The 26,161-nt window shown below is 43.4% G+C and overlaps 1 protein-coding gene across 1 annotated transcript in view; it reads right to left on the bottom strand.

Moving 5' to 3' along the window:
• Positions 1–4,463: 4,463 nt before the first annotated feature.
• Positions 4,464–26,161, bottom strand: part of tsnare1 (T-SNARE Domain Containing 1) — a 124,785-nt gene continuing 103,087 nt past the window's right edge. The window contains exon 12 of the mRNA XM_024385522.2: positions 4,464–4,650. The gene's annotated coding sequence lies outside the window, so the exon portion shown is untranslated. The remainder of the gene's footprint in view (positions 4,651–26,161) is intronic.

Raw genomic sequence — 26,161 nt, forward strand, 5'->3', positions numbered from 1 at the left:
GGTACAAGGGTGAATGGTGGGACTTGGGGCAGACACACTCCATGGAAATATAGGCTCCCCTCTCGGGTATGCTCTCCCTTCCTCCTCTTCCTTCTCTCCCGAGTGGTGCAGCAGTCTAAGGCACTGCCTCTCAGTGCTAGAGGAATCACTACAGTCCCTGGTTAGATTCCAGGCTGTATCACAACCAGCCGTGATTGGGAGTCCAATAGGGCGGCGCACAATTGGCCCAGCATCGTCTGGGTCAGGTTTTTGCTGGGGTATGCTGTCATTGTAAAGAAGAATTTGTTCTCCCTCCTCCTCTTCTTCTCCCTCTTCCTCTCCATGTTCCTCTACCTCCAATCTCCTCTCGCTCCACTCCTCCCTCCTTGTTCCACATCTCTATCCTCCAATCATCTCTAACTCCTTTTCCTCCCTGGCTTCTGCTGCTGAGCCCTGACTCTCCACATCACTTCCCTCACTTTCACTGACCTAGAGAAACAGAGTAATAGAGGTTGAGGAGAGGAGCAACACATTGTATACAATTGTGGTCAGGAAAATAATCAATTTTTTATTTTATTTTTTACTCTCTCTCTCTCTCTCTGTCCTCCAATCAACTCTTGTTTTCTTTCCTGATAGACTAACTACAGAGTTCGCAAATGTTAGCTGATTAGTTATGAAGCTGGGACAGTTTCCAAATGAATTGCATCGGTAGAAACAGGATTAAAAACAGTTACTTGTTAGCTGGCTATGTAAACAAATATCCAACTCCTCATATGCACTTCACTGTGCAGGCATCTACTACAGTAAGACGACAGGTAAGCTGTGATATAATAGGAAAATGAGGCAATGTATAGCCTATGAATATCTGCACCTAGCAAACATGACAAATCATAATGTAAACTCAACAGATAAAATCAAATTACTTTAGCCTTCATTTCGTTGGCTAGTTAGCTGGTGGTCTGTATGCTAGTCAAAGTGAGAGCTGAGGTTGACGCTTCGTGAGCGCAGCCCTAATTTACTGTTACACACAACCTTTCTTGCCTGACAGACTAACTAGTTAGCTAGCTATAGCAAAAATCATGACATGATTTGCTAATCTGAGAGCTATTCCCCAGCATCAAACATCGACAACACTAAACATATATCTGCTGTTTACTTATTTAATTCACCTCGACATTATCTCTTTTCAATATGCAAGGACATGTCCAAATCCGTATCATTAACCAACATAGATACAGCCTCTTTCACAATGAAAAGTCACGTCTGCGCTGTCATTTTGAGTAACGAAGTAAAAAATAAAATACATTTAAAAAGTCAAATGACAGCATACCCTATTTTTGGTTTAAACAGCCATGCGAATACGACAACAGGTTGTTAGCAAGTGATATTGACACAGATATTATTCTTAGAAAAACAAGGCCGTTCGCGGCCGCTATAGTAATTTAAGGAAAGGAGGTCAATGTCCGGTATTGGTTCTAAAGGGTTAAATAGAGGGAAATGACTTGACTCCAAACCCACGTCTCAAACCGCACTAAAGGTAATTACAAATAGCCCTAAAATCTAATGACTTGAGAAACAGAGAGAACAGAAACAGATAGTACAGACACAGAAAACTTTTTACGTGAATGTAATCTATTTAAAACCCTGTGCTGTATTGTCCTAATGGTCGGTTGGAGCTGTAGCTCTCTGGTCTGGCATCAGGACAAGCTAATCATGTCTGAGTGCAGCGGATGGAGCAGAGCCTCGCATGATTAAGATTCATGAGGTTGGAACAGCGGGAGCAAATTATCAGAGCAAATCTTCAAGGGTTCAAAAAACCATACATCCCTAAGTGTCTCGAGAGGGAGAATAAAACCTATTCTTTCTCTTCTTTATTCCTCTCATCAAGGACGTCTTACTGACCCTGAATTTCTGACTACGGCTTTAAAGTACTGACGTAACATCTGTCCTTGCTCAAGAAGAGGGTTTGTAAAATGACGCAATCCTAGAAGCTGGCAATGGAGTTACATGATTTGTACATGACACGCCAGATCTCTCTTTGGAGGTTGCGTTGGATTTGTATTATAAGGCAAATTATAGACAGAGCTTTGATAAAATCAACGCAAGTAAAGGTATTGTGTTTGGAAAAGTCTTGTGTGGCTGGATCTGGGGTCCCTAACAGGCAGACAAATAGCTACTTCAGTGGAACATATTATTGCATGTTAAATAATGGGCACTTGTTGTAGTGGGTCATTGTTCGGGGGATAAAATAGTTCAGTTTTCCCCATTACTCCTTGTCAGTTTTCTGCAATCTCAAACAATGGAGGATCCTCCCCCTAGGTGTATCACTGGAGGAAAATACCTTTATTGCGACTCTTGTGCTCTCAAGTATAGTACATTAAAAGAAGGGCTCTTTACTTTAGAGGCATATGTACCGGAGAGAAGCCTTTTGCATTTAGAAGTGAAGCATTTCACTTCAACAACACTTCAAACCACGTCCTCGCAGCCTTTCCCTCTGCAAAACACTATTAACATTCTAGCCGGCGTTGACCAAAAAAGTGATCTCCTGAAATTTCCATCAGCACACATTCTCCAGGGTATTTATCAGCTTGCCCATGTCCTATTTACAGAGAGAGGTGTTCTATCTGAGTCAACCATTGTGAATACTTGACCCCATCTTTTGGGTTAAGCTTGTCCATCAATCTGGGGACAATAGTGCCCCAATAACAGAACACATGGTTTAGATTTATGTACCAAAGTTACCATGTTTAAGAGGAAATATTGAACCACTAACATAATGTAGGTCTCATAACCATTGGTCATTCTGTACAGTAGACAAAACACAACAGTACTGCTATTTTGAAAACGTAAAACATTCTCACTCCATATTCACTTCTGATATTTAGGAGATTTTATTTATCAAAAAGACAATGAAAGTAAATGTTTCAATGACAAAATAAAGAGCTGAGGAGTAATATACTGTGCCACAAATTCCTTTCTGAACATCTATGTTCTCATAAAATATGATTCCCATTGTGAATAACCATATTCTGAAACGCTGAGAACTTTTACAAGCACTGAAGGAATATATTCCAGCGATAAAGCACAACTTAGTTAAAGCAGAAATACCTTCACAGGTATCCACAACTATCATTTATCTTCTCATCGCCCACAATTCAAGAAACTTTAAGCTTTACATAAAATAACCATTTTCTCAGGGATATGAGAAGCTAACTTACATCACCTTACATGTATGCATAGATTTGAATCGTGATGCCAGACCTTGAGGATAGGTTCCAGTGGAGGCTGCTGAGGGGAGGACGGCTCATAATAATGGCTGGAACGGAGTATGGAATGGCATCACATGGAAACCATGTTTTTGATGTTTTTAATACCATTCCAACATTCCCGCTCCAGCCATTGCCACGAGTCCTTAGTTAAAGTGCCACCAACATCCCGTGATTCGTTCAGAAAAACAATTTGGTGCTTTTGGTTCATTTTGTTCCTTTTCTCAGCAAGGTACAAATAAAAAAAAACAAAATAAAAAAGCTTGGTACAATGATTCAGCAAGACTAACAGAAAAGAACAATAATAAAACACTTCAGATTTGTGCATGCATGCGATGAGTTAAGAGCTAAAGCCCACTGATGCCTGGGGATTGTGAGGGAAGAGTGATAAAGAAGGATGCATGACGTTGGAAGCAGAAAAGGCTAGGAGCTGACACTGAAGCTGCACACTGAAGAGTCTTACCCATCTTTTCAGAGAACTCAGTGATAACACACACATATAGCCCACGGGAGAAGTCAGAGAGATGATAATCACCCCTCTGAGAGAGTAATAGGCTTAATTAATATCTCTAAATAAGCCTTCCTGGAAAATATGTAACAGGATGAGACATTTGGAGGGAATGGAGGGAAAGTGGTTGACTCTACTGCCAATTGATTGGCCAGAGGGTGAGTGCTTCAGGCGATCAACAAACATGTAATTTATGTCACATGTTCCACTCTTTACACTCAGATCATGGCAGATAGAGATGTTTGTGTGCAAGTGTGCCTGTGTTTGCATGAGCGAGAGAGAGGGAGAGGATAGCAAGAGTAAAATGATAGTAAAATAGGACTATGAAAAAAGCTGTGAATCATATTTTAAAGTACTGTTGTTTTTTTTCATACCATTTGATACATTTTTGTCTAATGATCATTTATATATTCATAAGTACTACACAACATTTTAATATCATACTTCATAGATACAGTAGCATCAGATAAATATGATCCAGTGTTTAAAAAACAAAAACAAGTAAACAAACACAGAGGAAAACAGGGTAAAGTAAGTGGATACATCAACAGCTCTGCGTGACACCACACCTGAAGCTTCTCTTCCATGATTGGCTGGTTGGCTGCCACAGTTAGGTACAGTATAAATGAGCCACAGTAAACTAGTATGCCATTCACTTGAAGATGGTAATAGAAGTACCAGCTATCCCCCCCCCCCCCCCCCCCCACACACACACACACTCATGTACCTGCGCACACCAAATATCTAACTACATAACCAAGGAGGGACAGCCATGACGAAGTAGAGGTGTTGGTGTGAGGCAGGCCCCTCCTGTTCTGAGACAGCTGGTACAGGTCAGGGGTCAGGTGGTCAGGTGGGGCAGAAGCAGCGAGGTCACAGCACTATGACACCAGCTACCTGGGAAACACAAGCACACCAGACAAAATGCATCAATCATTAACCAGCTCTATATAGGCAAAGTAACGATAGGATGACAACCGCTAATGTAGGCTACTCACAAAGCTAAGCTTTCTAAACCAAGTCTAAACCAATACCACAGGTGTAATATTCATGTACATATACCTTTACATCCACTACTAACCGCCGCCTTGGGCTTATATTATTTTCCCTTTTTTTAATTAAAAAAATAATAATTAAGTGGTGAGGAACCAATTTGTACTTTTTATTCTGGAAGTGCCACAAGATTGAGGGGAGTAATTTATGATTGGTGGTCAATGTATGAGTTTTAATTAAGTCTGGGCCAGAGTTTAACCAGCTGGAGATCCAACTGGTTCATTAATCAGCAGCCCCCTGTGACGGGCATATAGTAGAACTACAAAAGACCACAGTGCATCACTTTTGTCTCAAATTATACTCAGGAGTTGGCCAACAGGAAACTCACAAGTTAATTACAGCATGTAGCTAAGATGATCTAAGGGTTATGCAGTACACAATACGTTGGGCTTAAGAGAATACACAGAATGGTGCTTTAGATGTTTGGTATGTGTCTAACTATACAACTTCTAAGATAATTTCAGCGTTATACTGTATGTTGTGCTGAGAAAATACCATGTATTGTGCCGTCTGTGCTGTATTGTACTTACACTACCGTTCAAAAGTTTAGGGTCACTTAGAAATGTCCTTGTTTTTGAAAGAAAAGCGAAAATTTTTGTCCATTAAAATAACATAAAATTGCTCAGAAATAGAGACATTGTTAATGTTGTAAATGACTATTGTAGCTGGAAACGGCAGATTGTTAATGGAATATCTACATAGTACTGAGGCCCATTATCAGCAACCATCACTCCTGTGTTCCAATGGCACGTTGTGCTAGCAGTGAAGACGCGACTCCGGGAAGCTGGCCTTCTAGGCAGAGTTTCTCTATCCAGTGTCTGTGTTCTATTGCCCATCTTAATCTTTTATTTTTAATGGCCAGTCTGAGATATGTATTTTTTTTCCAACTCTGCCTAGAAGGCCAGCATCCCGGAGTCGCCTCTTCACTGTTGACGTTGAGACTGGTGTTTTGCGTGTACTATTTAATGAAGCTGCCAGTTAAGGACTTGTGAGGCATCTGTTTCTCAAACTAGACGCTCTAATGTACTTGTCCTCTTGCTCAGTTGTGCACTGGGGCCTCCCACTCCTCTTTCTATTCTGGTTAGAGACAGTTTTCGCTGTTCTGTGAAGGGAATAGTACACAGAGTTGTACGAGATCTTCAGTTTCTTGGCAATTTCTCGCATGGAATAGCCTTCATTTCTCAGAACAAGAATAGACTGACAAGTTTCAGAAGAAAGTTCTTTGTTTCTGGCCATTTTAAGCATGTAATCAAACCCACAAATGCTGATGCTCCAGATACTCAACTAGTCTGAAGAAGGCCAGTTTCATTGTTTCTGTAATCAGAACAACAAATCAAATAAAAAATCAAATCAAATGTATTTATATAGCCCTTCGTACACCAGCTGATATCTCAAAGTGCTGTACAGAACCCCAGCCTAAAACCCCAAACAGCAAGTAATGCAGGTGTAGAAAACAACAGTTTTCAGCTGTGCTGACATAATTGCAGAAGAGTTTTCTACTGATCAATTAGCCTTTTAAAATTTTAAACTTGGATTAGCTAACACAACGTGCCATTGAAACACAGGAGTGATGGTTGCTGATAATGGGCCTTTGTACGCCTATGTAGATTCAATTTTATGTTATTTTAATGGACCAAAAATGTGCTTTTCTTTCAAAAACAAGGACATTTCAAAGTTACCCCAAACTTTTGAACGGTAGTGTATGTTATGTTGAACTATTCAATCGTTATCGTTCCATGTCATAATTGAAGTTGTAAATTAATAGACATTTGGGTTGAGATCGGCTAAGTATTGCACCCACAGGGCAAACAACACCCACAGAGCAAACAATGGCTACATCCTCCAACTACCTCTGCCTCACACCTGACACTATGGAGTCCATTCTTCCAAGCTGTCTGCCACTCAGTCCCTCTTTCTCCACTTCTCCTCTCATCTTCAGTGAGTCCATCACTACCATTCCAAATACGTCCATTGGAGGGGTCTGGCGGTCATGTCAGAGAGGGCTAATCACCAAAGCAGATCTCTCTCCAGCAATCTCTCTCTGCACTCTTTTTTCTCTTCTCTCTATCTACTGCTACTCAGGACCTGACCAGCCAATCTCTGATTAAAACTCACACCACCTTATTTCAAAGAGAGAGGGAGAAAGAGAGAGGGAGAGAAAGAAAGAGAGAGAGAAAGAAAGAGAAAGAGAGAGAGAGAGAGGATGGATTGAGAGAGGCCACAGCCTGTGAAATGGGGGCAGAGTTCCTGATGCCCATTGGCTTCGACTGCCCAGAGCCAGGCATGCCTGTTTTGGTAAGAGTCTAGAAGAGAAAAGACCCATACAACTGAAGTTGGAAAAATAAAAAAAACAATACACCACTGTGGTGTTATATTTTTCATTCACATTGTCTGAATTAGACAGACCTCTCTCTGTTTTGTCAAGATAGATCCTGGTGTATGAGAGGTAAGCAAGGGCAACCAACAGCTTTACATTATTCCAAGTTCTTGCGACACACAAAGCTAGGAAATTGAAAATGTAAAACTCAGACCTGCTTGTATATCATTATACTCTTGGGTAAAGTATTTATTTTTAGGGCAATATTGGTAGAAATTTTACAAATATGGAGGTTCAGGACCAGTGGAAGCTCCTTGAAGGAGGAATGGGAGGACCTTCCTACTCAGTGAATTTCATTTTTTTAAATTGCGAAACATTAAAAAAGTCATTTTGAGATATATCTATACTAATTATATTCACGTCACCAAATAATTGATGAAAAAATACTGTTATGCAATGAAGGTCTACAATAGCCTCAACAGCACTCTCTGGGGTAGCACCATGGTGTAGCCGGAGGACATACAGTTTCCGTCCTCCTCTGGGTATATTGACTTCAATATAAAACTTAGGAAGCCCCCTTTCATAGACTTACAAAGTAATTATTACAACTCCCTGAGGACGTTCTCCAACCTATCAGAACTCTTGCAACATGAACTGACATGTTATCTACCCAATCAAAGAATCAGAGAATGAATCTAGTACTTAAAGCATAAGCTACAGCTAGCTGACACTGCAGTGCATACAATGTGGTGAGTAGTTGAACAGTTTTGACCAAATACATTTCTTTAAAAATTAAGGAGAAGCAAGAGAGAGAGATTGAGCGAGAGCTAGCTATATTTTGTTGTATTCTTTTCACTTTCACTTACTTAGCTAGTGAATGCAGCTAGCTAGTTTAGCATACTCAAACACCCGGCTCAAACAGAGAGGGAACAGAGACGGACACTATGCTAGCTAGCTGGCTATGTCTGTCCAACAATGGAACTCTGGAAGTCAAGATAAGCTTTTGGTTGTATTAATTTAATGCCACCAGGGTCTGCCGGTGTAATTACTAAACTACTTTCTGTACACTGTACTGCGTGATTGTACCGGGTATACTAACGCGTTAGTTCTCTCTATGTTGGCTTGGATGATAGCTAATATGACGACAATATGTCGTGGGGGGTTATCAAGGAATATGATGCAAACCATTAACTTGATAGAACCCACAATCTATCTGCACCCCACCCTACCATCCCTACCCTGATTGGAGTAAACTAACAGACAGCAATACTTCTACTGCTACTGCTCACATGTACGGTACATGTAGTTAAATAATTATACATATATTCTTAATTTCCTCTTTCTGCAAGTGCTGGATTTTCAACCAACCGACCATTCATTCTGATCTTAGAGAGGTGGAGGGGGGAGAGGAGGAAAGAGTATGAAGTTTGACAGGGGGATGAAGATGACTACGCTGCAGACCTCTGTCTATGAAAAGACCCCAGGCTTCCGTCAGATTGGTGATTTTATACCCATCTGAACGATGTCCTGATCCAGACAGGTTGGAATGATGCCAGGAAGGAAGAGAAGAGAGAGAGGCACAGATGAACAGATGGAATTAGAGAACAAAACGTTTTGGGGAGAAATAGGGGACTAAAAATGGGGACAATTGTTGATAAAAATGGGGAATACGGTGGATAAAATGAATGGGACAGAGTAGAGGACAAGCAAAGACAAAGAGAGTGAGTAATCGAGAATGAGAGATTGAGTAAAAGAGAGTGAACGAGAGAGAAACAGAAAGAGAGAGAGAGACCAAGAGAGAAAATGAAAGGAAGAGAAAAGGAGAGAGCGTGAGGTAGAGAGTAACGGTAGGGAGATATGGTACTTTGAAGAGATCAGAGGGCATGAGGCTACCCCGTCTCCCTGGCACACACACACAGAGGGAGAGAGAGCTCTGCCAGTATCACCCACTTCAAAGCTCTGTCTTTGTGCCACCACAACGAGACCCCCTTCTCCTCCGGAAGAGTCTGGGAGACACACACGTGCATGTATGCACACAGACAGACAGACAGACAGACAGACAGACAGACAGACAGACAGACAGACAGACAGACAGACAGACAGACAGACAGACAGACAGACAGACAGACAGACAGACAGACAGACAGACAGACAGACAGACAGACAGACAGACAGACAGACAGACAGACAGACAGACAGACAGACAGACAGACAGAGCTTAATCTTCTGCACTGTATCTTTTGTAAAGCAAGGGGGCGCTAGAAAGCTGTTTGAGCATAACTCCACCTCGTCATTGAAAGACGTGGGCGGAAAGGAGGAAGGTTAGGAGGAAGGGAATGAAAGCCAATAAATACAGACAGTCCCCAAGATGAATGCTGGAGTGACAAGCTGAGGGAAATAGTATTGCAGCAGTTTAGACATCTGGTAACGTGCCTCAGTAGATCCATGTACAATATACAAACAATATAAAAACTCCAGACAGGATGTCTAATGAGAGAAAGGCAGGAGATAAACTGAATTTAAAAAAGATATTGATGAAAGTGTCAAGGTACTGTACTGTAGATAACATAGACAAGTCAGACAACAGACCATTGGAGGCTGTTGTCACATTAAATCACGTTTGATACCTTAATCCATTCCACCCATTACAATGATCCAGCTTCCCTTCACTTGCCTGCACTGCAAAAGACATGTCAAATCTCCTTTGTACTGAGTGAGTTGGTAGAGATGTTTACTATAGCCCAGCCAGAGTGAAGTAAGATTTAGAAGTCAAACTGAAATCCAGGGTGGATGGGATCAATGTGAGCAGCTGGGGAGGGGTTGTGTTTTGAAGGACCCTGTTCTGTCCGTCACGGCCCATTTCCAGCAGAGCCAGTGTCCAGATGCATGGAGCTGATAGGCAGTATCAATCACAACCCAAACTAGCTCCACGGCACAGCTATCACAGCAATCGATTGTCAGTCACAGGCTGGATGAATGGCGTAGACTCTGAGCCAACAGGTTGACCGAGTGGTGTGTGTGTGATGGTGTGGGTAAAGAGAAGAGGAGAAGCAGAAATTTCGCATGACGGCCTAGTTTAACCACTCACATTCAAGTATCTATATTACTAAATCTCTCTATCTTAACACATTTGATGGCTACACCGTTGTGTACAACAGTATATCCAGTCTGAACATAGCTCACCCATTGTACTGCATATCAGACCTACAGTCTGTCCACTCAAATACACTGGTGAACACAATGACATAGTGGATGGATTTATGCTGCCTCTTTAACCCTCCATGTGAGGTCCCTCCATACCTAAGCTGCTACCCACCATCCATCCTTCCCTCTATCCCTCGATTGACTCTCTCCAAAATGGCATCTGTCTGTGTGGGGAGCTCTGTGTTGATCAGGCTGGTGTAATGACAGCCTAAGCCATCCGCTGGAAGGTCTCACACATTAAGGAGCTGGCCAATCAGCTTTAGGTAATCTCAGCTCTACTTCCTGGAGAACGCTGGCTGTGCGGAGCAGGCTTGGAGAGAGACAGGCGGTTTCGGCAGCTGGGGATATGTGTGTGTGTGAGTGCTTTTATGTGGAGGGTCTATATGTGTATGTGTGTGGGGTGTATAATTCTGAATTTATAATATTTACAGTAAATGGAGAGTAATAAAAACATGTATTTGTAAGTTGTGTTAATAATTTTGACGATAGCTACTTGTTTGTGAAATGTGTTACTGCTAGTCTCAGATCACCTGTGTCACATAGTGTTGTGTTGTCTCACGGAAAGAGAAACGTCAGTGACAGTCCCATACCCACAGAGTCACAGTAATCCCCTGCAGCAAAGTTGGGAGTAAGCTGACGGCATGGAAAAAGATAAACAAGGATTGTCATTTTTCACCCTGTAATGGAAAATTTCGCAGCACTTTCTCTCCACAGCATTTATCTCTAATAGAGTTTTTAAAAAATCCATACACTCTAATTTACCACAATCATTTCTACATACAAAATATACTTTCTAACTCTTTGCACTTTGTTTTCTCTCTTCCAATTTAGTTAGCTATTTCATTCTTACTTTAGGGAAGATATCAAAAGCAGAAATAGTTTGAGCAAGAAGGCCTGAATCCACAATATCAAAACAATCTGAATTGGCTATTTTTCTCAAACCACAAACCAATACTTTTATTTAAATCGACTCCTATCGTTTAACAAAATAGTCATTTTCTCAATAATAAAAACTGCAGTCTCCCAAACATCTGAAGTTAACAAAAAATAAAGTGACAGTCAGACTGAAACATTCTGAAAGCAAAAAGAAAACTTTTCTTCCCTTCCCTCGTAGAGCAGAGGATAGATTGAGGACGTCAGTGACGAATGTCTTGCATTAACTTTGTTGTTTATTTCCCCCCGTAAGCAGTGAAATAACCCTATTAAATCAAGTAGTCACTCGACCATTAATCTCAATGCAGCTGACTAGTCCCTCAAAGCTAAATGGGGTTTAGAATTTGCATGAGGCGAGTTTACCCACAAAGCCTTGCCTAAGAGGATTGCAGTTCAGACAGAGAGCTTATTGTCACACTTGTTCATAGACACGGATTAACGGTAGTAGACCACAAAAGGACTGCACTAACTTCATGGCAAGTCGCACAAGTTCCCCCTCACTGCACTGCTAGTGAAGAGATCTCTCTTTCAGGGGTGAAAATACAGCAAATTTACAATGCAGCAGTTACTTCTGTGACATCTATCAATTAATAGCTACTCTGTACTTTTCATTTCACATGAGTACTTACTGCACGGTTATTTGCCTTTTTGACTTCAGTTTCAATATCAGGTGTTTATGGATGCCAGGAAGGCCTGAAAATACAGCATTTTGGGTAACTCAGATTGTTCTGGCATTTCTCACATAGAAACTTCATTGGGAGGAACGATGTTGAATATGCTTTTATAATAATATTTTGAAGATAAATACACAACGCAGAGACAGAGGACGAGAAGTCAATAGAGTAGTAACGATCAATGTAATAGGGAATTATCAATGGAAGTAGTTGGTTTTCATTTCAACATCTGTTAGGAATGTCAGTCCTGAACTTATAGCTAGTGTGGCACGTTCTCATTGGTCCAACCTGAAATAGGATACTTGTTATTTGGGCATTGGCTCAGTATTATTGCAAGTAATTCTAATTGGTCAACCACAGGCTAGGGCTGCGTTATAAACTACATCCTGTTCCTTTCTTCTGGAGAGAATCACAGAAGAGAGTCTCAGGAGAGCATCACTGAGGACAGGGGAGAATGATCATCTACTTCCAATCATGATTTGCCCTTTTTGAATAAACCTATTTTCCTCCCCCTGATTTGCTTTGGGGTATGTGTTATTGAAGAGTAACATCAACAGCAAACACTTTTTACATTTGTATCACAAACCATTTTGGAGAAAATCATGACGAAAGTGGCCATTTTAGGCCCTTTTTAGCCCTACCTTAATAATAGCCCTACCTCTTGTCAGCAGCCTGATCACTACAAATAGACTTCGATTTAAAGTGGTTGAAAAGGTCGTGAGAATATCAATATATGCCTTCTTCAGCACTCACAAAAAAAAAAGCCAATGTGGATGCTCGGAGCCGGAGAGCACAGCTTAGACCACTGCACCACCCCAGTTCACAATGCTCTAGCAAGCCGTGGGAATAGTTGACGATAGTTGATGGAAACACCAAGTGCCCTCCCCAAACCATAGCCCTAACCTTAATCACTCGGAATGAATGCCTAAACTGTTCATCTTTCAGCTGTTTCTGTTTTAACACTGTAACGACACAGAATTAACCCTGTAACGACACAGAATTAACCCTGTAACGACACAGAATTAACCCTGTAACGACACAGAATTAACCCTGTAACGACACAGAATTAACCCTGTAACGACACAGAATTAAACCTGTAACGACTGTCACGCCTTGGTCTTAGTATTTTGTGTTTTCTTAATTTATTTGGTCAGGCCAGGGTGTGACATGGGTTTATTTTGTGGTGTGTTTTTGTATTGGGGTTTTAGTAGGTATTGGGATTGTGGCTGAGTAGGGTTGTCTAGGGAAGTCTATGGCTGCCTGAGGCGGTTCTCAATCAGAGTCAGGTGATTATCCTTGTCTCTGATTGGGAACCATATTTAGGTAGCCCGGGTTTCACTCTGTGTTTGTGGGTGATTGTTCCTGTCATAGTGTTTGTATTCACCAGATAGGCTGTATAGGTTTTCACGTTCCGTTTGTTGTTTTTGTAGATTTAAGTTATTTCATGTATCGCTCATTTTTTCATTAAAGAACATGAGTAACCACCACGCTGCATTTTGGTCCGCTCCTCTTTCAACAGACAAACACCGTTACAGAATCACCCACCACACCAGGACCAAGCAGCGTGGTGACAGGCAGCGACAGCAGAAGCAGCGAAAGGAGGAATGGACATGGGAAGACGTTTTGGATGGCAAGGGTTGTTACACTTGGGAGGAGGGAACAGGTAGGCACTGGCTGCAGAAGAGATCGAGGGAACACTGTTGGCCCATGGGAAAAAATTCAGGTGGAGGCACTTAGAGTCAGGGTTCAAACCTGCAGAGGCAGCCGGAGAGAGGAGATATTGGACCCCTGGACACAGCCTGGAGAATATCGAGGAAGAACTGGAGGCGGCGACAAAGGTGCTGGTATGAAGAGGCAGCATGGCGACCTGGAAGCCCGAGTCAGCCCCAAAAATGTATTGGGGGGGGGCTCAGGGAGAGTGTGGCAGAGTCAGGGTTCAGACCTGAGCCAACTCCCCCTGTTTATCACGAGGAGCCAAGGAGGAGACCAGAACCAGAGCTGGTGTTGGAGGTGAGTGAAGCAGAGACTGTGAAGGAGTTAATGGGGAAAGTGGAGGAGAGAGTTATGAGGGAGTTGCTAGTTTGGTGCTTTAGGTATGATATTCGTCTGACGGAGCGTGTCGGGGATTTGATGGCACCTGGGTCAGCGCTCCATACTCGTCCGGAGGTGTGTGTTAGTCGGCTGGTGAAGAGTGTGCCAGCCTCACGCACTAGGCCTCCTGTGTACCTACCTAGCCTTGTCCATCCTGTGCCAGTCCTGCTCTCAGGCGCTCCAGTACACCTTCACGGTCCGGTCCATCCTGTGCCACCTTCACACACCAGTTCTCCGGTGGCAGCTCCCCGCACCAGGCTTCCTGTGCGTGTCCTCGGTCCAGTACCACCAGTGCCAGCAGCACGCACCAGGCCTTCAGTGCGCCTCGCCTATTCAGCGCTGTCAGAGCCTTTCTCCTCTCCAGCGCTGTCGGAGTCTCCCGCAGGTTTAGCGCTACCAGAGCCTTCCTCTTCTCCAGCGCTGCCGGAGTCTCCCGCCTGTTTAGCGCTGCCAGAGCCTTCCTCCTCTCCAGCGCTGCCGGAGTCTCCCGCCTGTCTAGCGCTATCAGAGCCTTCCTCCGCTCCAGCGATGCCGGAGTCTCCCGCCTGTTTAGCGCTGCCAGAGCCTTCCTTCTCTCCAGCGCTGCTAGAGTCTCCTGCCTGTTCAGCGCAGCCAGCTGCATGGAGCAGCCAGAGCTCTGCATGGAGCAGCCAGAGCTGCCAGTCTGCATGGAGCAGCCAGAGCTGCCAGTCTGCATGGAGCAGCCAGAGCTGCCAGTCTGCATGGAGCAGCCAGACCTGCCAGTCTGCATGGAGCAGCCAGAGCTGCCAGTCTGCATGGAGCAGCCAGAGCTGCCAGTCTGCATGGAGCAGCCAGAGCTGCCAGTCTGCATGGAGCAGCCAGAGCTGTCAGTCTGCATGGATCAGCCAGTGCTGCTAGTCTGCATGGAGCAGCCAGAGCTGTCAGTCTGCATGGAGCAGCCAGAGATGCCAGTCTGCACGGAGCAGCCAGAGCTGCCAGTCTGCATGGGGCTGCCAGTCTGCATGGAGCAGCCAGTCTGCATGGAGCAGCCAGAGCTGCCAGTCTGCATGGAGCAGCCAGAGCTGCCAGTCTGCATGGAGCAGCCAGAGCTGCCAGTCTGCATGGAGCAGCCAGAGCTGCCAGTCTGCATGGAGCAGCCAGAGCTGCCAGTCTGCATGGAGCAGCCAGAGCTGCCAGTCTGCATGGAGCTGCCAGAGCTATCAGTCTGCATGGAGCAGCCAGAGGAGCCAGAGCCACCAGTCAGCCAGGATCCGCCAGTCAGCCATGATCTTCCAGATCCGCCAGTCAGCCAGGATCTTCCAGATCTGCCAGTCAGCCAGGATTCGCCAGTCAGCCAGGATCTGCCAGAACCACCAGCTAGCCAGGATCTGCCAGAGCCTACTACCTGCCTGAGCTTCCTCTCAGTACTGGGCTTCCTCTCAGTACTGGGCTTCCCCTCAGTGCTGAGCTTCCCCTCAGTCCTGAGCTTCCACTTCAGTCCCGAGCTGCCCCTCAGTCCAGTGGGGTCCTTGGGGAGGGTTATTAGGCCTAGGTCGGCGGCGAGGGTCGCCAATCAAAGGACGCGTTACAGGGGACTAAGACTTGGTTGGAGTGGGGTCCACGTCCCGAGCCGGAGCCGCCACCGTGGACAGACGCCCACCCGGACCCTCCCCTATGGGTTTAGGTGTGCGGCCAGGAGTCCGCACCTTGGGGGGGGGGGTTCTGTCACGCCTTGGTCTTAGTATTTTGTGTTTTCTTAATTTATTTGGTCAGGCCAGGGTGTGACATGGGTTTATTTTGTGGTGTGTTTTTGTATTGGGGTTTTAGTAGGTATTGGGATTGTGGCTGAGTAGGGTTGTCTAGGGAAGTCTATGGCTGCCTGAGGCGGTTCTCAATCAGAGTCAGGTGATTATCGTTGTCTCTGATTGGGAACCATATTTAGGTAGCCCGGGTTTCACTGTGTGTTTGTGGCTGATTGTTCCTGTCTTAGTGTTTGTATTCACCAGATAGGCTGTATAGGTTTTCACGTTCCATTTGTTGTTTTTGTAGATTTAAGTTATTTCATGTATCGCTCAGAACATGAGTAACCACCACGCTGCATTTTGGTCCGCTCCTCTTTCAACAGACGAACGCCGTTACAACGACACAGAATTAAACCTGTAACCACGCAGAATTAACCCTGTAACGACACAGAATTAACCCTGTAACCACGCAGAATGAACGTGTCAAAATAGACATTCCTCCATAATAAGTCAGATCCCGAAAGGAAAATGTGAGATCTTGTTGCTGGCCCTGTCGAAGCTCACATAACAGGTCTCCGGTGTGACGACCTGAGACGACCGGAAACGTGATTCAGAGGACAGATCAGAACTTTGAGCGGCCTACAGGGCTGTGACCCAATCCAGAGCTTTGCCTGTGAGTAGGGAGATGACGAAGTCCACCCTGTCTTTGTCAGAGGTGAAGTCAGCAGGGTGATGGTCTACATACAGGTTACATTGCATGAGAAATCCTTGACATTTCCCTGGGGAGCCGTCATTTATTAGGCATGGATTTTGGGGGAGATGAACAAGAGGAGGCTGTGGCACCTGATATCGGTGAAGCAGGAATGGTCATTACAGGAAACCAAGCACTCCAAATAAAAGTGTGTCACAAAACAAACAATACCTCACAATAATGGAGGTGCAAAGAACTGAACAAAATAGTGTGTGAAAATGACATACAGGTGTGTGAACAGTTATCAGAATTCAGGGGATTGGGATCTGGAGAGTGAGCTGCGTTCAGGGGATCTACTGTGTTTGAGAGCGTGAGATGGAAAGTGGGCTATAAAGTGAGCTGCATTCAGGGGATCTACGTGTTTGAGTGTGAGTTGGAAGCAAATGTTACAACATGTTCCTTAGCAATCTCCACACAATACCCCATAATGACAAAGTAAAAACAGGTTTATAGAATTGTTTGCAAATGTACATACAAAAAATGAAATACCTTATTTACATGAGCATTCATGTTGCTATCAGATTAGAAATTGAGTTCAGTTGCATTCTGTTTATGTCACGCCCTGACCGTAGAGATCTTTTTATTCTCTATGTTTGGTTGGTCAGGGTGTGACTCGGGTGGGAAACTCTATGTTCTGTGTTTCTATGTTTTGGCTGGGTATGGTCCTCAATCAGGGACAGCTGTCTATCGTTGTCTCTGATTGGGAATCATACTTAGGCAGCCTTTTTCCCTTTTGTATTTTGTGGATAGTTGTCTATGCTAGTGGCCTGTATAGCCCTAGTAAGCTTCACATTCATTTTTGTTGTTTCTTGTTTTGTTGGCAACATTTATAATAAAGAAAAATGTACGCTCACCACGCTGCACCTTGGTCCGTTCATTTCCACGACGACAGCGATCGTAACAGAACTACCCACCACCAAAGAAGGACCAAGCAGCGTGGACAGGACGAGTGGATGTGGGAGGAGATCCTGGACGGTAAACGACCCTGGACACAGGCTGGAGAATATCGCTGTCCAAAGGAGGAAATAGAGGCAGCGAAGGAGGAGCGGCGACGATATGAGGAGGCAAGTCATCGATGGAAGCCCGAGAAGCCACTCCAAAAACATTTTTGGGGGAGTTTGGCGGATCTTACTCCCCGTGCTCACGGCAAGGAGCGCGGTACTGGTCAGGCACTGTGTTATGCTGTAAAGCGCACGGTGTCTCCAGTGTGCATACACAGCCCGGTGTGCTCGGAGCCAGCTCTCCGCAAGTGCCACGCTAAAATGGGCATCCAGCCAGGGCAAATTGTGCCAGCCCGGCTAAAGTGGGCATTCAGTGGGCATTCAGTGGGCATTCAGCGGTGCAGGTTCTAAGCACCAGATCTCCAGTGCTCCCCCACAGCCCGGTTCGACCTGTGGCTGCGCTCTGGAGATACAGAGCTAAAGTGGGCATTCAGCCTGGAAGAGCTCACTCCCCTTCTTGGCTTCCATGGAAACCCCCACGGGAACCTTTCCCCAATAGAATCTTTCCCCCACGGGAACCACACCTGTTGGCATTCTCACAAACACACAAACTCTCACAAAGAATCACAACTTTTCTCGCAGCTCTGGTATATAAAGCTTTTTTGAGGCCTTGCTCACAATTCATTCTGTCGCAGCACAATGACCAAACAATTTACTGTATGTGAGGCTCTTGATCATATCTTTGATCATGACACTGGTGAGGAGGAGAGAGAGTCCTTGTTGAACATTGACACAAAGTAGTCTGTGATAAATAGAACAATGTGTTTCATCTGAGTATTTATTATAGTCAAAATAATCCATACATTATGCTTTTGTTACTCAAAAACTAGTTGTATGAGTTCAGGTCAATGAGGCCTACAGGCCATAAATAGCAAATAGAAGTTCAAAACTTTCACAAGAACTCAAGTTGATAAAAATATCTAACACAACATTAGGTGATAATATATGTATTATTATGGATTTATAATCAGCAATAATGGGTTGTTCATTTTGGACCGGGAACAGAGAAGGAATTAACATGAAACAAACACAACAGGAGGGTTAAAAAATAAGCTCCTGTAGACTACCCGTGCACGTTCATCCACTCAGAAAAGAATTTCAGCATCCAAACCTCAACAGTGCACTGTTCAAAACGCCTATAGGAATTGTAATGACATTCGGAGATTGTCATTAGGCCTATACTTGTAGCGTGAATTGATGCATTCACTTTTGTCCACTTACGCCTCGGTCTCGACTACTCATCTCCGCGTGTCTCGGCCACTCGTCTCCGCCTTGTCCGTGTGTCTCGGCCACTCATCTCAACCTTGTCCATGCGTGTCTCCGCTACTCATCTCCGTCTTGGCAAAATGTAAGTGTTCTCATCGAACAACAACACAATTCGGAGCATATACCACCCGGTTTCAAGTCAATTTGCTGATTTTTTACTAGGCTGACATGCAGTAATGTTAAACAATGGTGTAATAGTCTACAGTTTTTTGACATATTGTGTTAATTGTGATAGGCTCACGATTTACCATTACAGCGTACCCCTACTATTTATTTTGCTGGGCTGTAGTAACGGACCGTACCGGCTTACTTTCAGTATGGAGTATGGAGTATAAATGTTTAAAGCAATATGACAATTATAAAAAAATTTTTTTAATTCAAGGGTACTTTTGAGATTGAATAAATTAACGTGAAATGTTTATTTCAGAATCTATACATACTCCATATTTTAGAGTACAGGTGGTATGTATAATTCTAAAAAGGGCCTAAAATTGCCACTTAAATCATAATTTTCTATTTACAAAAGTAAAAAGCATTTCAATCTTCCTCCCAATGAAGTTTATATGTGGGAATTGCCAGAATAGAGATACCAAAAATATTTCCGGGACTTCCTGGCATGGAATTGCCCGCATTACGTGTAAGTGTTACAAACGCCTGGAGTGGTGGGTGCAGAGTCAAATGCAGAGAGCAGAGGATACTGGGGAAACCGACTTTATTAGGATTCCCAAAAAGAACGCCCAAACCAACGGGCGAAAAATCGACAGAAAATAGCCCAACCCAACACAGGGCACAAACGGGCAGGAACACAACACGCACAACCGGACTAACAGAAAAACAATCCCGCTCAAAAATAGGCGGGCCTAACAGGCTTAAATAGACATAAACCAAGAAACAAAATAAGAGACAGGTGCAACCAATAAGACCAAACAAATAGAAAAGGAAAATGGGATCGGTGGCGGCTAGTAGACCGGCGAGCGCCGCCCGAACAGGTAGGGGAGCCACCTTTGGTGAGAGTCGTGACAGTACCCCCTCCCGACACGTGGCTTCCGCAGCGCGCCGCCACCGGCCTCGAGGGCAACCCGGGGGGCGAGGCGCATGGCGATCCAGGTGGAGGAGGTGGAAGTCGCTCAGTAGTGATGGGTCCAAAATGTCCCCCGCCGGTACCCAGCACCTCTCCTCCGGACCGTACCCCTCCCAGTCCTCGAGGTACTGCAGGCCCCTCACCCGGCATCTAGAGTCCAGAATAGAACATACGGCATGACGAGGTACTCATAATGGCCAGATGTGGTACTAAAAGCGGTCTTACACTCATCTCCCTCCCGGATACACACCAAATTATACGCACTCCTAAGGTCCAGTTTTGTGAAAAAACGCGCCCCATGAAATGATTCCACCGCCGTAGCGATGAGAGGTAGCGGGTAACTAAACCCCACTGTGATGGAATTTAGACCTCTATAAATCAATGCACGGACGCAGACCTCCATCCTTCTTCTTCACAAAAAAGAAGCTTGAGGAGACGGGTGACGTGGAGGGCCGGGAGTCGTGACAGTAAGAAATATTTTTCTGGAAAAAGGTTTTGCTCAAAAACGGTTTCATTGGTCATCTTTCCTGTCTGAGGGTGTCATTAAGTAATGTTTTTCCACCTGTCTGAACATAAGGGTTCTCTATTAATGGTAATATTCAAATGACGTAATAACTCCCCACTTCAGAGTTCTTATACCATTCTGAGTGGTAAGACCTTTCATTAATGGTAATATTCAAATGACGTAATAACTCCCCACTTCAGAGTTCTTATACCATTCTGAGTGGTAAGACCTTTCATTAATGGTAATATTCAAATGACGTAATAACTCCCCACTTCAGAGTTCTTATACCATTCTGAGTGGTAAGACCTTTCATTAATGGTAATATTCAAATGACGTAATAACTCCCCACTTCAGAGTTCTTATACCATTCTGAGTGGTAAGACCTTTCATTAATGGTAATATTCAAATGAAGTAATAACTCCCCACTTCAGAGTTCTTATACCATTCTGAGTGGTAAGACCTTTCATTAATGGTAATATTCAAATGACGTAATAACTCCCCACTTCAGAGTTCTTATACCATTCTGAGTGGTAAGACCTTTCATTAATGGTAATATTCAAATGAAGTAATAACTCCCCACTTCAGAGTTCTTATACCATTCTGAGTGGTAAGACCTTTCATTAATGGTAATATTCAAATGAAGTAATAACTCCCCACTTCAGAGTACTTATACCATTCTGAGTGGTAAGACCTTTTATAAGTCACTATTTTATAAATATTATATTCAAAAAATCTTGTCTCATCTTTGCAATGTCTCGTTGTTGCTGGATCGCTGTTCTGTGTTGTCAACTTAGCTTTTTAAATCATTTGAATAAGCCTCTTTAAGTATGAGCCTGTCTGCAGTGTTTCATTATAGTGAGGAAAGCAGCTTTGGATGCTAAATTTAACATGGATCTGCTGCATTAATTCTCTAATATTTATCGGAAGGAAAAAGTGCTTGGAATGTGGCTTCATCCGTGTTCGAAATTCAGCAAGAAAGCTGTGTGAACACATAAGTTATAAACAAGCTTTGACACCTCATTTGATCCCTGAAACTCCCATACTTCAGATTATGATTATCAATATTTTTATGGTATTGAAATACACATTTCTCCTGCAGCACAGCTCAGAAATGCCTTAAGATTGTGGAAAATACTGTAGTTCAATATATTGTCAACTCCATTTCTGTATATTGAAAAAGACTATTGGCATTGTGAACTATACAACACTGGAGAATAAATTCAAGATGACAGTGAATATTTGAGAATCAACACTAAACTAAATAAAAGCCACATTAGGAACATTCAACAAGCTGCAAAAACATATCAAAGTAACACACTGGTCCCTTGAGAAAGCAAAGAGACTGTCAGTGATGTACTATTCAGACAAGGATGAGCACAAGAGATACATAAAATCACATTGGCAGCTGCACAGTTCCTCTTCTCTTATCCCCACTGACTAGGCTTGACTAGACTAGACTCGTTTTGACTGAATAAGGAAGCGTGTGTGAAAACAGTGAAGCTAGCTATGTCACCCACCATCTAGCCTGTTCCTGAGGCAACAATGACAGCTAGCTAGTCACAGTCTGTCTGGTACTTTCATATCATAGTATTTCATTAGCGCTGTCTGGGACACGGAAGGTACGGACTAGAGGCATGGGCTCGCACAATCTAACCCAAGGCCTAAAATACATTACTTCAATCATCTTCTTCTGACCCAAAACAGGACAACTTTACAACAATCCTTGCAATATAACCAAAAATCCCTTTCGGATTGATATGTATTTTTTCCACAACCTTGACCCTGATTTACAGCTATCTGGCTGTCTATCGCTTGGCACTGTGTGGAGCTTCAAATAGATCCTTACCTTCTGTCAGGTATAAAGACTATGGGACACATTTAGTCCAGAGTGTGTGGAGGGCTCTCTTTTTTTAAATCTATGTGGCATACTTAGCATCTGAGGGATAGTTACTGTATGTTCTGTCTTGGTGATACACTGTTTGGTTAAGAGTCAGAGAGATACTGGTTTTGTTCCATTATCCACACTACTATACCAGTCAATATGAATAATCACTGTATTGGCAATGCATTTGAAGGGGTAGCTGCAAGTCAATAGACATGTTGCAAACATCTTACTGATAGTCTACTCATAGTTTAAATCAAGTGTTACCTGAGGATCAGATGTGGATGAATGCTGGGATTATACTCCTGCATTAATGAAGCGCTATTAAACTGAGCGGTCACCTTCTCCCAGCCTACCTGATGATCCACTTAAAGCTAGGGGTCCGGGCCCTGCAGGACTCTTCAGTTTTGCCTCCCTCCATCACAAATGGCCTGAGCTTACTTTATAATTGCCTATGCCAATAACATACACAGCTGTTCAGCCTGACTGCATCTGGTGCAGAATGAAGGAACCAAGGAAGGGAGGAAAACTTTAAAGGCGTCCTGAAGTTTAGACGGAGAGGACAGTAAATACCCAAATGCAGATATATAGGCTTCTTCTCTCTCCTCTCGCAAAATGGAAAGAATGAATATCTGAAATTATTAACGGAAAAATAAGTTGGAAAATTAGGAAGGACTGTGATGTAATGTTCCTCCATTTTGTGAGAAGGACTGTGTCTACATTTGAAATGGCACCCATTTGGGGGACAAATTAGTGCACTATAATGGAAATGGGGTGCAATTGGGTATGAAACCTTTGTACTCCTTTGTGTGAGGGTAGCCCATGTGGAGGGAAATGCAATGTACATGATCTGTAAAATAAAATAAATAGCAAAAACACATGTGAGCAGAGTTGCTGTTTGATAAAGGGAATCTACCTCCTTACTGAAGGCTTAGGCACTGATCCCAGGACAGTAGAAAATCCCGCTGAGCTGTGTCCCAGTAGGGGACCTCAGATCTGTTATTAAGTTAGAGGCCTACGGGTGGGTTGACCACAACCACACGGCAACCAAACAGGCACAGAGCTGTATGAGGAAGAATGGGCTGAGAAAGACACCTCTAGGTTTGTGTGTATGTGCCTGTGTGCGTGTGCATGTGTGTGCATGCCTGTGTGCATATGTGTGTGTCATTGTGTACAATGTAGCTCTCATCAGGGAGAAATTTCTCAAATATAGTAAATGGACGTGAACAGATGCCTTGGCTGTGTACATGTGAAAAAACATGAAAAATGAGGAGCCGGTAGAGAACAGTGAGAGTGTATCATCTAAACTCACCGAAATAGCTGCATGTACACCAAACAACCAAAGATAAAACGTCTCAGATTATCAGTGACATTTACATGTCAGAAATTATGAGGGAGTATTGCATCAGTGTTGGCAAATTGTAACTTAAATCAACCACTTTCAAAAGATTTGGAACATGTGCTTTGCCAATGGCACAACATACAAAGCTTTTGAACAGGACGAAGAAATATGGGCGTACTTGTGACAAATTACATTTACTGTGGATGTGTAGTCTAGCCTATGCAAAACATATATATATATATATTCTTTTATCTGAATCACTCTGACAAACATCTTCTGTGATATGAAGGGGAGCATCACAGAGTAGCTTTCTTTGTGGGAATATGTGTTATCAACGACAGTTAATGCATCAAAAAGCTGATTGTCTCTCATACTGTATGCAGCCATCCACTGCAGCAGGCAGGAGAGGCTAATAAAGCTTCTCTGTAACTATCTATCTGTGGCGTCACCATTCACACACACACACACACACACACACACACACACACACACACACACACACACACACACACACACACACACACACACACACACACACACAATAACACATCATCTCACTCTCAATGCAGCTAGAGGGAGGTACCTCTAGCAACACAAGAAAGAGGAATAGGCCACAGGGGGTTAATACAGGGTTAATTTAGTATGGTGTAGCAGCCTACAGTGCCTTCAAAAAATATTCATACCCCTTGACTTTTTCCACATTTTGATGAGTTACAGCCTTAATTGGTGTTAAAACCAATTGTTTTCTTGTCACTGGCCTGTGTTTTTTTCTCTCGAAATGTGTACAAATGAATTTAAATTTAAACATGTAAATGTCTTAAGTCAATAAATATTCAACCCCTTTGTTATGGCAAGCCTAAATAAGTTCAGGAGTAAACATGTGATTAACACATCACATAGTAAGTTAAATGGATTTAGTCTGTGTGCAATAACCGTGTTTAACATGATTTTTGAATGACTACCTCATCTCTGTACCCCACACATGCAATTATATGTAAGGTCCCTCAGTCGAGCAGTGAATTTCAAACACAGATTCAACCACAAAGACCAAGGAGGTTTCCAATGCCTCACAAGGAAGGCCACCTATTGGAAGCTTGATTTAAAAAATCAGACACTGAATATCCTTTTGAGCATGGTGAAGTTATTCATTACACTTTGGAAGGTGTATCAATATACCCAGTTACTACAAAGATACAGCCGTCATTTCTAACTCATTTTCCGGGGAGGAAAGAAGCCGCTCAGGGATTTCACCATGAGGCCAATGGTGACTTTAAAACAGTTACTGAGTTTAATGGCTGTGATAGGAGAAAACTGAAGATGGGTCAATAACATTCTAGTTACTCCACCATAATTGACAGAGTGAAAAGAAGGAAGCTTCTACAGAATAAACTTATTGCAAAACATGCGTTCTGGATGGTAAGTTGGTGGTTGAAGATATCCCTCTAGTGGTGTGGGGTCTGTGCTTTGGCAAAGTGGGTTGGGTTATATCCTTCCTGTTTTGCCCTGTCCGGGGGTATCATCGGAAGGGGAAACAGTGTCTCCTGACCCCTCCTGTCTCAGCCTCCAGTATTTATGCTGCAGTAGTTTATGTGTCGGGGGCTAGGGTCAGTTTGTTATATCTGGAGTACTTCTCCTGTCTTATCTGGTGTCCTGTGTCAATTTTAGTATGCTCTCTCTAATTCTCTCTTTCTCTCTTTCTTTCTCTCTCTCAGAGGACCTGAGCCCCAGGACCATGCCTCAGGACTACCTGACATAATGACTCCTTGCTGTCCCCAGCCCACATGGCCTGCTGCTGCTCCAGTTTCAACTGTTCTGCCTGTGATTATTATTATTTGACCATGCTGGTCATTTATGAACATTTGAACATCTTGGTCATGTTCTGTTATAATCTCCACCCGGCACAGCCAGAAGAGGACTGGCCACCCCTCATAGCCTGGTTCCTCTCTAGGTTTCTTCCTAGGTTTTGGCCTTTCTAGGGAGTTTTTCCTAGCCACCGTGCTTCTACACTTGCATTGCTTGCTGTTTGGGGTTTTAGGCTGGGTTTCTGTACAGCACTTTGAGATATCAGCTGATGTACGAAGGGCTATATAAATGAATTTGATTTGATAAATTTGATTAGATTTGTTTGCAAGGGAGTCGTTAAGGGGGGGAAACATAAATGATTCATGGGGCCCTAGCCTGATAGGGGCCCCTAAATGTTAAGAAAATTATTTGTTTATCATTTAAACATTGTCAGACAAAATAATCTGTGATGAAAATGAAAATGTATAACTATAATCAGATCAGGCATCTTTACCCAACCATCCTGTTTGTACCCCCCACCCTCCCATAATGCACATGGTTTGGTCCATTCTCCACTAGGAGCAACAACAAAAAATACAGCTGATCTGACAGATGCTCCGGCATGCAGCCTAAGCATTCACGAGAGTTAACTACTATGCCCCCCTCAAAAATGAAATCAGGTTTCCAGAAAAGGGAAGTGCAGACTGCCTGCCGAACTGAGTAGCCTAGCTAGCCAATATAGCTGGCTTGATAGCTTGCTAGCTACTGGTAGCTGCCTACTGTCGTGTCTCTGGCTATCATTAAATGTGAATTCTGTTATTTT

Source organism: Oncorhynchus tshawytscha, linkage group LG23 (assembly GCF_018296145.1).
Source record: "Oncorhynchus tshawytscha isolate Ot180627B linkage group LG23, Otsh_v2.0, whole genome shotgun sequence".
In the NCBI taxonomy this organism is placed as follows: Eukaryota; Metazoa; Chordata; class Actinopteri; order Salmoniformes; family Salmonidae; genus Oncorhynchus; species Oncorhynchus tshawytscha.